Source organism: Macrobrachium nipponense, chromosome 25 (assembly GCF_015104395.2).
Source record: "Macrobrachium nipponense isolate FS-2020 chromosome 25, ASM1510439v2, whole genome shotgun sequence".
Taxonomy (NCBI): Eukaryota; Metazoa; Arthropoda; class Malacostraca; order Decapoda; family Palaemonidae; genus Macrobrachium; species Macrobrachium nipponense.
Genome location: NC_087214.1, coordinates 1,868,395 through 1,882,091, shown reverse-complemented (window position 1 = coordinate 1,882,091; position 13,697 = coordinate 1,868,395). Strand labels below are relative to the sequence as shown.

Here is a 13,697-nt window from a genome sequence, read left to right as displayed (position 1 = left end):
CACGAATAGTTGGAACTCGATAAAAATGCTTAAAATGGCCTATTTTGTTAGTTAAAACTCAAGAAAAATCACCTAAAATTTTTATACGTGGATTTTTAATTTTTATCACAAAAAGTGCTTTTTATAATGAAATTGATAAAAAAAAAAGCAGGAATTTGTCGATCAATCTCAGAAAAATACCATGAATAGGTGAATTTCCCGCGAATAATGGAGGTATATGTTCCAGAGAGAAATCTGTGAATGCGTGAGTCCGCAAATACGAGAGGCCCACTGTGGTGACAAGTTAAAGGTCAAGTTTTTATTCTTGCGGTTTGATGGACCCAATTTTATTTATTGCTGTAACATCCCACATGCACAAGGTATGGGTGTATTCACTAAGTATGGACAACCTATTTCTTATCAGAAAAATTTGGAGTGTAGTTAAGGTGAAGTTCTTTGTATATGTATTTGCTATTTACATATGATTCTATTTAAGGAATAACAACAGGGTGGGTAGGACTTCCACCCGTAGTCGGTGGTTAACTGTGTACTCCACCTTGTTTAAAGTTAAACAACCCTTTCCAGCTGCACTGAAAGTAAATCCTATTAAAATTTGGTATTTTATAATGCTGCAGTTTGTTCTGAATTAGTTTTAGCTACCTCCAAAACTGAATGTGCAGTATAATATTTCTGTAATGAAATCAGACAACCATTTCAGTTAGTGATCATTTAGCATTACATAAACCCATTTTGTATCTTGAATGTCAGGGTTTATGGCATATTAAACCTGATATCAAAAAGCAGATCCAACCTCTGGTAGAATTATTTGTTTTCAAATAAAAAAAAATCTTGAGAGGTTATTTCATCTACTATCAAATTTGCCCCACTCCTGGCCCGTGTGTACTATTTCATTAGTCCACATAGACCAGTCTTTGTATTAAAAGAAAGCAGGCCTACACTGTCAGTTGGAAACCTTTTATGAGAATGTCAAAATTTCAACAGCCAATGTCATTTTTGGGAAATAAATGAATCTTATAGCCTAGTCCAGTGAGAGTCAGATATTTAGACCAAGTGGTCTGGTTAAACACCTAATGATAATTGTTTTGAAGGAACAGGTTTTGGTTTTGTAGTTCATTGGAACTAAACCTAGAATGGTATTTATATCTTTCTCCATAGATTAATCTGTGTACATTACATTGCAGAATTATTGTACTCTCCTTTTGAAGTGGTGTACTGTATGTGTAAACTGTTGCAAATAAAGCTTTAAACTAGTCCGGCAATACATTTTCATTTTGAAATGTTTAAATGAAAGTAGTATATTTTAAAATGACATATTTTTAGTTAATATTAATTTGAAGTTACCCAGAACATTAATAGGTACTTTAAAGGACACAGACAGGAATGGGAAGATTACATTTGTTCCTACACAATATACAAATCGTCGGTCCTTTACAATAGGAATTACTTAAGGCGTAGCATGGACACAGCTGCTGAATTCTTCAAACAAGGCTGTTCAGTAGTTAAGTACCAGTCTGGTCGTTGGTATTCCCTCCGACTGGACGTAAACATTTCAATTTGCTTTCACCCATCCTCATGGAAGGACGTGTTCTTCACCGCTTTTTGCCCAACTGTTGTTCACTATTTCTTCAACTTTGCTGTCCTGATAGGATTATTCCTTTTTCTGTTGAAAGTTTGTGGATTGTTTGTGTTTAAATGAATACCCAGCAAACCCTAGATTTACAGCCTTTGTTGCCCTCTGCCCCCAGCCGGCGCTGCCCCAGGGTAGACAGCAAGAAGTGTAGAAAGATCCGCACCTCATTTGAGGTAGATCCTCACTCCCTACATGCCTCCTGCCGAGGGCGTGAGTGCCATGGAGATATCAGGTGTGCGGAGTGTCCCCTGTGGTCCGCTGTTCAGTGGGGGAAGTTTGCCAGGAGGAGGAGGTATGTGAGGAAACCTAAACCCGTGGTGGGGAGTAATTTGCCCCCAACCACTCCTAATATTGCAAACCCTTCATCCTCATGCCTCTCTCCTGCCAACTGTCCTGTACCCTCTGCCACCCATTTGGGGGAGGCCTCTCTCTCCACTTCCTCCTCCGACGATTCGAGGGTGGAAAAGGAAGGGGAGTGGTGGAACTGTGGCCACGGACCTGGGTAACGCTCCTCTTAGTGTCTCTGCTCGCTTCGAAGGTCCTCCTTCAGAGTGAGGAGGGACTACCCCTAACCCGACTTTTGCTTCTGCAGGTGAGGTGTCAGGACTAGGCCAGGCATGGTCTTCACTTGGTCTTGCTGCTGGCTCATCAGTGTCAAGGTTCCCTGTGCCTCCCTTGTCACCTGGTGATATGGCAGGGATGCCAGCCTTACCTACTGTTATGCCTGCCATGGAATAAGCACCAGAACCTTCTCCTGTTCTGTGCCTGTCTCTATTGCCGACCCTGTCCCTGCCTCCGGACCTGCTCCTGCCTCTAGACCTGCTCCTGCTCCCGTACCTGTTATTGCCCCAGAACCTGCTCCTGCCACCAGACCTGCTCCTGCTGATGTTCCTTGGTTAGCGCTGTCTTCGTATTCATCTTAGTCATCGTCGTCTGCCGCTCCTTGCCTTCCCTATTGAAGGTTTCATGAACTAAGAAGGGGAAGATAGCTTTTCCACCCCCTAAGAAGCCTTGCCTAGAGGCATCTAAGGGTCTGCGTCCTCGCTCTCTCGTCGGCTCTCCCACTCCTTCAGGAGAGGAAACTGAGACTCTGCCCTCAGGCACTGCTGGTGGGACCGGGGCTGTGTCGGAGACTCATTCATGAGTTTCTCCACATATACAACCTCCCAAGGGAAGCATACATCCACAGTCAGTGACGGGGAGTCAGCTCTCCATCACGACAGTGGCAGGATGCAAGAGAAGGGACCTAGCTGCGGCTCGGACCCACCTACAAAGACCAAACCTGGTTCTTCATCAGGAGCTGTGGTTGATGTCCCTGTCCCCCAGGATAGGGCATTGTGAGAGGAAAAGAGGTCCCCAGTACAAATCCTATTTGCTACAGGCTTCGGCCTTGTAGAGTGTTGAGGTGCATCATAAAGACGATGCTCATTCTTGCCAGGCTGTGAGCCACATCACTGCTAGCAAGGGCACTGCTCTCACCAGCGCTGCTACCAGTTCTGCTACCAGCGCTGCGAGAACCGATGCATTCTTCTAAAGAGAGCGTATTGTCCTTGCAATCACACTCTCCTAGACCCACTCACTTGTCACCCCCGTGGGTTGGTGCAAGGGAGCAGCTCACTCCCCCCGGCAGCAGAGTTGCCAGGAGGAGTGAAAGCATCCGATCTACCTCTCCTATTTGCTCTACTTCCTTGAGCTACAGCAGGAGGGGTGAGCTGAATAGTAGAAATCCCAAAGAGCCTCCTCCACCGGATTCAGCGTTGGTGCCCAACATCACTGGTGTTTTAGGACCCCATCGAACATACGCTTAAGTTGTCAAGGTTGGATCCAGGGGGTCTGGCAAGGTTCTCCCTCACGTGGGGGTAGATTGGGAGGAACGATCTCTGGAAGGACTGGTTGGTCCTTTGCCAAGAGACTCAGACACCCCTGAGATACAGAGGATCTTTGTGTAGATTTTTGCACTGATACGTCAGCACAAAGATCTTGGGGAAGCAGCAGCCACATCCTCTACAGGAGATCGCCCCTCCCACCTTTAATCTTTTTTGGGACCCAATAGGGAACCCAGTGCTTCGATGGGACTTCCGTGGTCAGCCTTGGCTGATGGAGTATTGGACTAGGTGAGTAATCTTGTTTCAGGGCAAGAGAATTCACTTATGTCCAACAGATCGGATAGACTGCTTCCCCCTCCTCTACCTTGCCAGAGGTGCTTTTACACACCTTCAGAAAGGCCTCTGCCAACAGAGCAGGTGGACCTGGACCTGGTTCACTAAGGTTTATATCTGTTGCTGATCTGTCGCTGCAGCAACTGACGAGCGAGAGTATTTCTCTCTTTCAGCATGAGGCAGCGACATTGTAAGCGTCTGCTTTCAGAAGACTGTGTCAGTCTGGGGGTACGTCTATTCTGGTTCTCAAGAGGTGTGATGCTGTCCTCTCTTGTGTAACCAGGTCGCTTGGCTCTGAGTTGGTTTTGGCCTTATGGAAAGAAACCTTTGCTGGCTTCTACTTCATTCTTCAATAGCGAACAGTTAGATGATGCGGTGGACAAGATTTGGGAAGTTGATTAGGACTGGTGAAGGCTTCTGTGTCTTTGCATTCCACTGCAGCTAGACCTTCAAGTCTAGCTAGCTCTTCTTCGGCCCCAAAGAAGTACTCCACTTCTAAGGGAGACTGAGGAACGACCCAGCCTTCTTCTTCCTCTTCGAAGGATGTGCCATCATGCCCCTTTCAGCTAATCTTGCCTTCAAGGAAGGGAAGTAAGGGGAAGAAGAGGAAACGCATAGTGCCTTGAACTGGTAGACAGTTCCCCCGAGGATGAAGCGGAGGTACTTGCGGGACGACCAGTGGATAGGTATTTGGACATACACATTCTTTAGGTGCGCCATAAGCATAAAGTCGTTCTCCCTGATCAAGGCCAACACTGAATGTGTTGTCTCCATCTTGAACTGAGTCAGTATCTACTGGTCTTAATAAATCTGGAGAAGGCCAATCTTGAACCCAAGCAGAGGACGTATCTGGGCATGGTGATAGACACGGTAGCAGCAAGGGTCTTCCCCTCGTACTCTCATATCAGCAGGCCCAGAGAGGCAGCTCGGCTGTTCCTGTCAAGGTAGGAACAACCTGCTGCTCAGCTTTGGCAAGTTGTGATTGGTCACCTGTGTTCATTGGAGAAGTTGGTTATCTCATGGGCACCTTCACCTTTGGTCCCAGTCACAGGATCCTCAGTCATTCCTCGTTCCTCTCTCACAGGAGGTAAGGGAAGACTTGCATTGGTGGCTAGACGACAGGAACCTCATCATAGGAGTGGATCTGTCCACTCCCCCTCCGGACATGCTCCTGTTCTCAGACACATCGAACAAGGGATGGGGCACACACCTGGAGGAGTTGCTGACTTCATGACAAGTGCCTTCACATCAATGTCCTGGAACTCAAGGAAGCCTTCCTGGCCCTCCAAGAGTTTTAGGAACGAGTGATGGGACACTGTAGTATTGATGAGCGGCAACACCACAGTACTGGCATATGTCAAAAAGCAAGGGGGACTTGCCCCTCTCAAGCTACACTGATTGACAATGCAGGTGCACGAGTGGGCAGTAGCTCACTCAATAGAGCTGTCAGCCAGGTATAATCCAGGCAAGAGGAATATAGTGGCAGACAAGCTCAGCCACCAGAATCAGGTGATGGGAAATGAATGGTCCCTACACCAGGATGTAGCAGAAAGACTTTTCAGCTTATGGGAGCATCGTGTCATAGATTTATTCACCACCCGGTTCAGCAGGAAAGTGGAAACCTTCTGCTCTGTTGTTCCAGACCCATGGGCAGCTAGAGAGGACACATTCCAAAATCTGTGGTACAACCTAGAAGTTTACACTTTTCCCCCTTTCTGCCTGATTCGAGCTGTAATCGGCAGGATGTGATCACACAGAATCTTTGGATGATTCTGGTGGCACCCAAATGACCTCAGGCTGTTTGGTATCCTGACCTCCTGGTTCTTCTTTCTGAGGCACTAAGAGAGATCCCCCTATGGTGGAATCTGCTGTGTCAACCACACATTGAACGGTACCATCTGGCAGTAGAGTCCCTGTGTCTTCATGGCTGGAGGTTATCCACCATTTCCTGCGAGCAAGAGGCTTTTCTCGTCAAGCAGCAACTGAGATGGCTGGATACCACAGACAGTCCTCTGCTGCAGTATACCAGGGAAAGTGGGCCATCTTCTGTGGTTGGTGCCATAGATGGTGTATCTCTTCAGCAGGTCGCGGACTTCCTCGTCTACCTTTGCTGAGAGAAGCCCCGCTCTGTTTCAGCTGTAAAGGGCTATAGGGCTGCATTGGCCTTGGTTCTAAAGCTTGAAGGTTGGGGATATCTTGTCTTCCTTCGAGATATGTCTACTCATGAGGAGCTTCGAGAGGTCTTGCCCACTCAGGGATTTCAGGCCTCCTGTGTGGGACGTGACTCATGTGCTACAGAGCTTGACTCATGCCCGTACGAGCTACTTCAATAGTCCTCAGACAGGGATCTGACCCTCAAGACCTTCTTTCTGCTGGCCCTGGCATCGGCAAAGAAAGTAGCCAAACTGCATGGTCTTTCTTCTGATGTTAAACACTGAAGAGGTAGGTGAACGGCTACACTTGACTTCATCCCAGATTTCGTGGCAAAGACTCAGAATCCATTGATCCCTGATGCTAAGTTCAAGTCCTTCTCCATCCCCTCCCTGAGTGACTTCGTTGGTGATGATCCTGGTGAGATGCTACTTTGTCTAATTAGAGTACTATGGCACTATCTAATTAAGAGTACTGTGGCCTGAGTCTCAATGACTCTGTTAGCACCGGTGGTTACAAGAAAGAGGTGTCCAAGAACTCTGTCTCTTTCTGGCTTCATGAGACGATCAGGAAAGCATATTCTGCTGCTGGCATCTCTCCTCATTATAGGGTATGATTGACCATGAATGTGGAGTAACTGGCTCTTCTTCAACCCTTTCATCCTACTCTTTCCCTCCGGGTAGAGAGTAATGCAGACCGTTACTTGCTGGACCGAGCATAGATGCAGGTAGGACACTCCTTAAAGTAACCTATCTATTCCTTTTATTAGCAATAGAAGCAAATATCCGCCCCTTCCCCTACAAGGCAGGGAAGGGGGCTTTGACATAAGACAAACCTATAACTTGTATTTGCCTTGTAGTCTCCAACATATGGTACTTTGCCTTACCACAATGACGACTCACATCTCTCCCTTATGGGAAATGCCCAGAAGATTGACTCTGATCTCGCAGTTTCAGAACTCTGATCAGATGCCAGTGGTTGGTTCTTCTTCTTTGTTCTTATGTGCAGGAAGAGAAATCCAGGTAGGCTGAACCCCATTCAGTTCACTAAACTCACTCAGATTCCTTCCTCCAATCAGTGAGTCTTCCTATTGTAAAGGACTGACTGTTTGTATATCATGTAGGAACAAATCACAATTTTTGAAGGTAAATTGTGTTTTTCCTAACTATACAAACCTGAGGTCCTTTACACTAACTGCCCACCTCATGCCACCCACCAATCTGTTACCTGGGCCAAAAGCAAATTGGAATGTTTACATCTGGTTGGAGGGACTACCAACGACCGGACCACTAGTTAACTACTGAACTGCCTTGTTTGAAGAATTCAGCAGCCGTGTCCAGGCTATGCCTTAAGTAATTCCTATTGTAAACACCCTAGGTTTGTATAGTTAGGAAAAATACAGTTTACTTTTTAAAAAATTGTGATTTTTTCACACATGTTTTGCACAGCATTAGTCTAACTTTTGCATTGAAGCTTTATGTGCTTATTTTACAATCTCATTGGTATAATATTGTGTATAGAAAACTTCTATGTGCTAATGGAGATCACATCTCTCTGTCACAGATAACGTGTACTATTGTTACGGATGATCACTGATAACAATCTGCGAAGGAACGTTTTCTTTAGTATCGTGTTAATTTTCCTCAATAACATATTCTAGGTAAGTGATATAAAAGGGAAGTCATTGCACTAAGAGAGAATGTCCATGAATTATATGTAGTATTTAGTGTAAACTATATAGAATCTTTAGTCACTTTGTTCAAAACCCAGTCTGTTAGTTATTCATGATGCACTGACTGACATTTGTTCCTACACAATATACAAACCTGAGGTTCTTTACAATAGGAATTGCTTATGGCAAAGCTGGAGCACAGCCAATAAAATTCTTGAGGAAGGTGGTTAGGCAGCACCTGCCGGCAGGTAGGTGGGGAGACCTGCTGGGTCAGATGTAAACATTCATATTTTGTTTTTGGCTGTCTTCAGATGAAGACGTGTTTGTTCCGATTCGTAATACAAACCATCGGTCCTTTAACAATAGGAATGTAACTTGCGGCAGTTGGAACCGGTCGTAAGCTTCGAATAAGGGAGTTCGGTAGTTAACCCTTAAACGCCGAAGCGGTAAAAAAAAAAATGTCTCCCGTGTGCCGGAGATGTTTCAGAGTGAGTGTGGAAGCGGAAAAAATATTTTTTTCAAAAAATCACAGCGCGCTTAGTTTTCAAGATTAAGAGTTCATTTTTGGCTCCTTTTTTTGTCATTGCCTGAAGTTTAGTATGCAACCATCAGAAATGAAAAAAATATCATTATCATATATAAATAATGTGATATATGATAGCGCAAAAACGAAATTTCATATATAATTGTATTCAAATCGCACTGTGCGCAAAACGGTTAGAGGTAACAAGTTACTTTTTTTTCGTTTGCAATGTACACTAAATTGCAATCATTTTGGTATATATATTTTGGTAAAACGATAACAGCAACACAGAGAAAATATTATCACAAAATAATGCATGAATTCGTAACCCGCTGACGTAAACAAATATTTTTTTCAAAAATTCACCATAAATCTAAATATTGTCCTAGAGACTTCCAATTTCTTTCAAAATAAGACACATGATTGAATATTACTATACTGTAAGAATATTAGCTTACAAATGCAGTTTTCGACCATATCTGACGAGTTAAAGTTGACCGAATGTCGAATTTTTTTATATATATTTTTTTATATGCAATTATTTCGGAAATAAGAAAAGCTACAACTTTCAAATATTTTTCGTTTTATTCTACATGAAATTGCGCACATTTTCATATATAAAACTCTATGAAATGCCTAATATAAAACGGAGCAAATATTCCGAGAATGGGACTTACGCATTTCGGAGATTTGTGGCGGAGAATCCGCGAGCGGAGGGAAGGAAAGTTTTTTTTAAAAATTCACCATAAATTTAAATATTGGGCTAGAGACTTCGAATTTGTTTCACGATGAAGATAAATGACTGAATATTACTAGACTGTAAGAGTTTTATCTTACAATTGCGTTTTTCGACCATTTCGGTAGAGTCAAAGTTGACCGAACGTGGTTTTTTTTTCTATTTATCATGATTTATATGCAAATATTTCAAAAATGAGAAAAGCTACAACCTTCAACTATTTTTTGTTGTATTATACATGAAATTGCGCACATTTTCATATATAAAACTTTATGTAACGGCTAATTTAAAATGGTGCAAACATTACCACAATCACACGTATGATTTTTTCGGAAGAGTTACCGCGTGGACGTAAAGAAAATGTTATTTTTTTCATAAATTCACCATAAATCGAAATATTGTGCTAGAGACTTCCAATTTGTTGCAGAATGAAGGTAAATGCTTGAATATTACTATAATATAAGCGTTTTAGTTTACAATCGCGTTTTTCGACCATTTCGGTAGAGTCAAAGTTGACCGAAGGTTGAAAATTTGTCACTTATCATTTTTTATATGAAAATATTTCAAAACTGATAGAAGCTACAACCATGGGTTGTTTTTAGTTGTATTGTGCATGAAATTGCGCACATTTTCACATATAAAACATTATGTAACGGCTAATTTAAAATGGTGCAAACATTACCACAATCGCATGTATGATTTTTTCGGAAGAGTTACCGCGCGGACGTAAGGAAAAAGTTTTTTCATAAATTCACCATAAATCGAAATATTGTGCTAGAGACTTCCAATTAGTTGCAAAATTAAGGTAAATGATTGAATATTACTAAAATATAAGAGTTTTAGCTTTCAATTGCGTTTTTCGACCATTTCGGTAGAGTCAAAGTTGACCAAAGGTTGAAATTTTGGCACTTATCGTTATTTATATGAAAATATCTCAAAACTGATAAAAGCTACAATCATGAGTATTTTTTTGTTGTATTCTACATGAAAATGCGTACATTTTCATATATAATACTCTATGTAACGGCTAATTTAAAATGGTAAAAAAACTATGTCAAAGTGACGAAATAATTTCCGAGATATGTCACAGATACTTTTTAGTGCGGCAAGAAAGAAATTCGCGCTTGCGTGCCTGCGTAACGATTGTAAACAAAACAACACCTTGATCCGTGAACTCCCAGCATCCCCCAAGGCGCGTGATTCAAGAGTTTTCGGCTGGTAGGCCTAAAAGTATTTTTCCGCAAATTTTTAAAAAAACTTTTGTATGTCGACGTAAAATACGTCCAGTCGGCACCCGAGAGACAAAAAATGTCGACGTAAAATACGTCCAGTCGGCGTTTAAGGGTTAACTGCTTGTCCGACAGTGCGCGCACCGCGCGACTGGGAGGTGAAGAATCACTTTGCTTTCGGCCGCGCTGGATGACAGACGTGTTCTCCACTTCTCTCTGCCCGCCATCGCCGCATGCTTCGTATCTTCAAAACTTTGGTTTGCCTTCTCTTTCTAGTGTATTTGTGTGAAAATCCTGTAAGTACTTGTGACTTTTGTATTTTCATTTAATTATGGATTCTCATGAGCTGGAGAGTTCCCCACGCCCCCCCCCCCCCCCCCACAGCAGCCGTAGATGCCCTGGTGTGGAGTGCCGTAAGTGCGGGGCCTTCCACTCCTTTCCTTAAGTTGACCCTTATGATTTATGTGCTCGGTGTCGGGGGCGCGAATGCTCTCGCACCGAGCCCTGTGATATTTGTTGTGTGTGGTCGGAAGAGCAGTGGGCGCGATTTGAGGGGAGGAGGAAGCGACGTAAGCCTTCCAGGGATTCATCGGAAAGTTTTCCGGCTACTCCCCTGGTCTCAGACACGTCGTCTTCTTTCCTCCCTCTATCTCAACTTCCGCGTATGGCTCCTTATCCTTCGGGGGGGGGGAGGGGGGTTTCTCGCTCCTCTTCACCTGATCCGTTGAGCGTGGAGGAGGAGGCAAGATACCCCGACATTCAGTAGTATTCGGGGTCTTCCGAATACTACTGAGTTCCCCCCCCCCCCCCCCCCCCCCCCCCCCCGGGCGAGGGGGAACTCCCCCTACTAACCCGACCTTTGCTTCCTCAGGTATGCCTGCCGCGGGTGACAACCTCGGCCAGGTTTGGTTCTCGTTGGGTCTCCAGGGGACACCGAGTGTTTGGGGGCTGTTGCATCACCTGGCGAGTGGCTCTGCTCCAGTAACACACGACCCGGTAACCACCACTACCACCACCATCACGACCCCGGGTATGCCGCCCCTCCTCACCTGGTGTACACTCAACACGTAACCATGGTAACACCTTCAGCTGCTGTCCAGGCGCTGCTTCCAGGTATTCCAAGGAGGGTCGTGACTCTGCCGCCGGGTCCGCCGCTCTCGCTTCAGCCCCCAACTTCAGGTGCCACAAGAGCACGCCCCTGGACCTGCCGCCAGTACCCAGGATGTCGCTGGCTGCTGCCCCGCCTCCTGCCGTACCTGGACCAATCCCTGCTGACGCCGTTCCTGCCCGTGGTGTTGCTGCTCCAGTCGTGGGTCCTTCCGGACAGGTGCAGCTGGGCCGTGTTGCTTCGGCTATTGCCCTGGCTCCGTCCTGGATGGAGGACCTGACAACTGTCCTGAGGAAGCTGACGAAGAAGAAGAGGAAGAAAAGGAAGGTGTCATTGTCGTCTTCGTCGTCGCCTGCTGCCGCCTCTTCCCCTTCGACTTCCAAGGCTTCACAGCCGAGGAAGAAGAAGGCTGCCTCCTCCCCCCCCCCCCCCTAAGAAGTCTCCTTCAGGAGCTTCTAAGGGGCCTTCTCACTCCGGTGTGACGGGGGGGTCTTCCGCTGGTCCTCCCGGGGCCCGTCTCTCCTTCCGCAAGGAAGAAGAAGACGGGGACCAGAGGGGTACCGGCTAACACCTGTATCTCCTCACCTGGTGCTAGGGGCTACATCAGGTTCCATCTCGGCCTCTCGTTCGTGTGAGGTACCAGGTGTGCGGTCGCCCGCGGGTGACCGTGCAGCCAAGGTTCAGGCTTCCGAGTTCGCTTGGCACCAAGACCGAGGCACGGAGCGGAAGACTGGTGAGAGTCGCTCAGGTGACTCCAGTCAGACCAGCGATCTGTGGGTACCCAGGGTTGACGCGACGGTCCCAGACCGGCCGCGGGCCGAGGCAAGGAAGAGGTCCCCTTGATCGCCGGAAAGCGGCACGACGCGCTGTGAGGACAGGCCCCGCTCCCACCGTGACAGCAGACTCTGCCGGTCACCTGACCGCCACTCCCACCGGGACCGGGCGGGTAGGGGGACCAGCAGCAGCTCCTCTGACGCTCGGGACCGGAGCCGCTGTTCACGGTCCAGCCGCTTGGGACTGGAGCCGCTCTCCCCAGGAGAGCCGCGCGACCAGGCCTGCAGCTCGATCGCCTGCAGCCCCCCAAGCACACCGGTTCTGCCGGTGGGCGAGGGGGGAGCATTAGGTCTTCCTCTCCGATCCTTTCAACGTCCTCGGGTTACACCGGGAAGAGCGAGGCGAACCGGAGTGATCGTGGGGAGTGCGCTCCTCACGGTCCCACCACGACGCCCTACGAGCCTGGGACGGTCTTAGGACCGACCCAATTGTATGCGCAAGTGGCCAGAGGAGACCATGAGGGGTCTGTTGCGGTTTCTCCTCCTGAAGGAGGAGGATCTCGGGAGGCGTTCGTGCTGGAGGGACTTGACAGTCCTACTCCACAGGATGCAGTCACTCCCGAGATCCAGAGGTTGTTTTCGCAGGTTATTGCGCTGATCCGTCAGCACAATGACCTCGGGGAAGGATTGCCGCTCCCACCTTCGAGCCTACGTCCAGGCTCGAGTCGTTCTTGGGACCTAAGAAGGAACCCAGGACGACGGTGGGTCTGCCACGATCTACTCTGGCTGACTCGGTGCTGGGCCAGGTGGACACTCTCGTCTCCGGACAGGAGGGTTCGCTACGGTCTGGCAGGTCTTCCAAGCTACTTCCCCCGCCTCTACTGCGACAGAGAAGGTTGTACGTGTCATTGGATGACCCTATGCCGCCCAAACAGGTGAACCCAGAGCTAGCTAGGCTAACTCCGGGGATATCTCAGCAGCAGCTCCTGTCGGAGAACCTATGGTTCTTGCAGCAAGAGGCACTCGCCTTGGAATCGACCGCCATGGCGGCATTCTAAGCAGTCTCCTGGCTAGACCTGTGGTCCTTCACAGTGTCTAAGGTCGCGGCCACCTCGGGGAACATCTCTCCTGAAGGTGATCCGGCTTTCGGGAGACTGTGCCAGTCTGGAGGTAGAGCCATCTCTTACCTAGCCCATCAGACAGCAAACCTGTGGGCCAACCTGTTTCTTCGGCGTAGGGACGCAGTCCTCACCCGAGTAACCAGGCCGGCTGGGCATGAGGTGGCTCTGGGTCTTCACAATGGACCGGTGCGGAGTTCCTCCTCTCTCTTCCCAGGAGAGATGGTGGACTCTGCGGTGGAACGACAGCGCACTGACGACAGTGACCGTTTAGTACACCAGGCAGTCTCGAAGGCGTCTGGGCATTCTCGAGCTACTGTGGCCAAGCCCAAGAGTTTGGTTAGCGCTTCCTCTGCGGCCAAGACGATCACATTGTCGAAGCCCAGAGGAAAGACTGCCTTCAACTTCTTCAAGGAGCGACCATAACCATGAGGGGGAGCTGGGAAGAAAAAGTCGAAGAGAGGTGGGAAACGCTAGGGACGGCGTTCCCCCTCACCTGCTGCCGGAAGTGGGGGGTTGCCTTGCGAGCCATTGGGCAACATGGCAGTGCTATGGAGCGTAGACCTGGATAGTAGACGTCCTTCAGGAGGGGTATCTA

The 13,697-nt window shown here is 47.4% G+C and overlaps 1 long non-coding RNA gene across 2 annotated transcripts in view; it reads left to right on the top strand.

Annotated features, from left to right (window-relative positions):
* LOC135199255 (uncharacterized) overlaps window positions 1–13,697 on the top strand; it is a 104,561-nt gene that overhangs the window by 65,958 nt on the left and 24,906 nt on the right. For both annotated transcript variants that reach the window (XR_010310988.1, XR_010310989.1), the window contains exon 2: window positions 7,504–7,600. This is a non-coding gene — a long non-coding RNA (uncharacterized LOC135199255). The remainder of the gene's footprint in view (window positions 1–7,503; window positions 7,601–13,697) is intronic.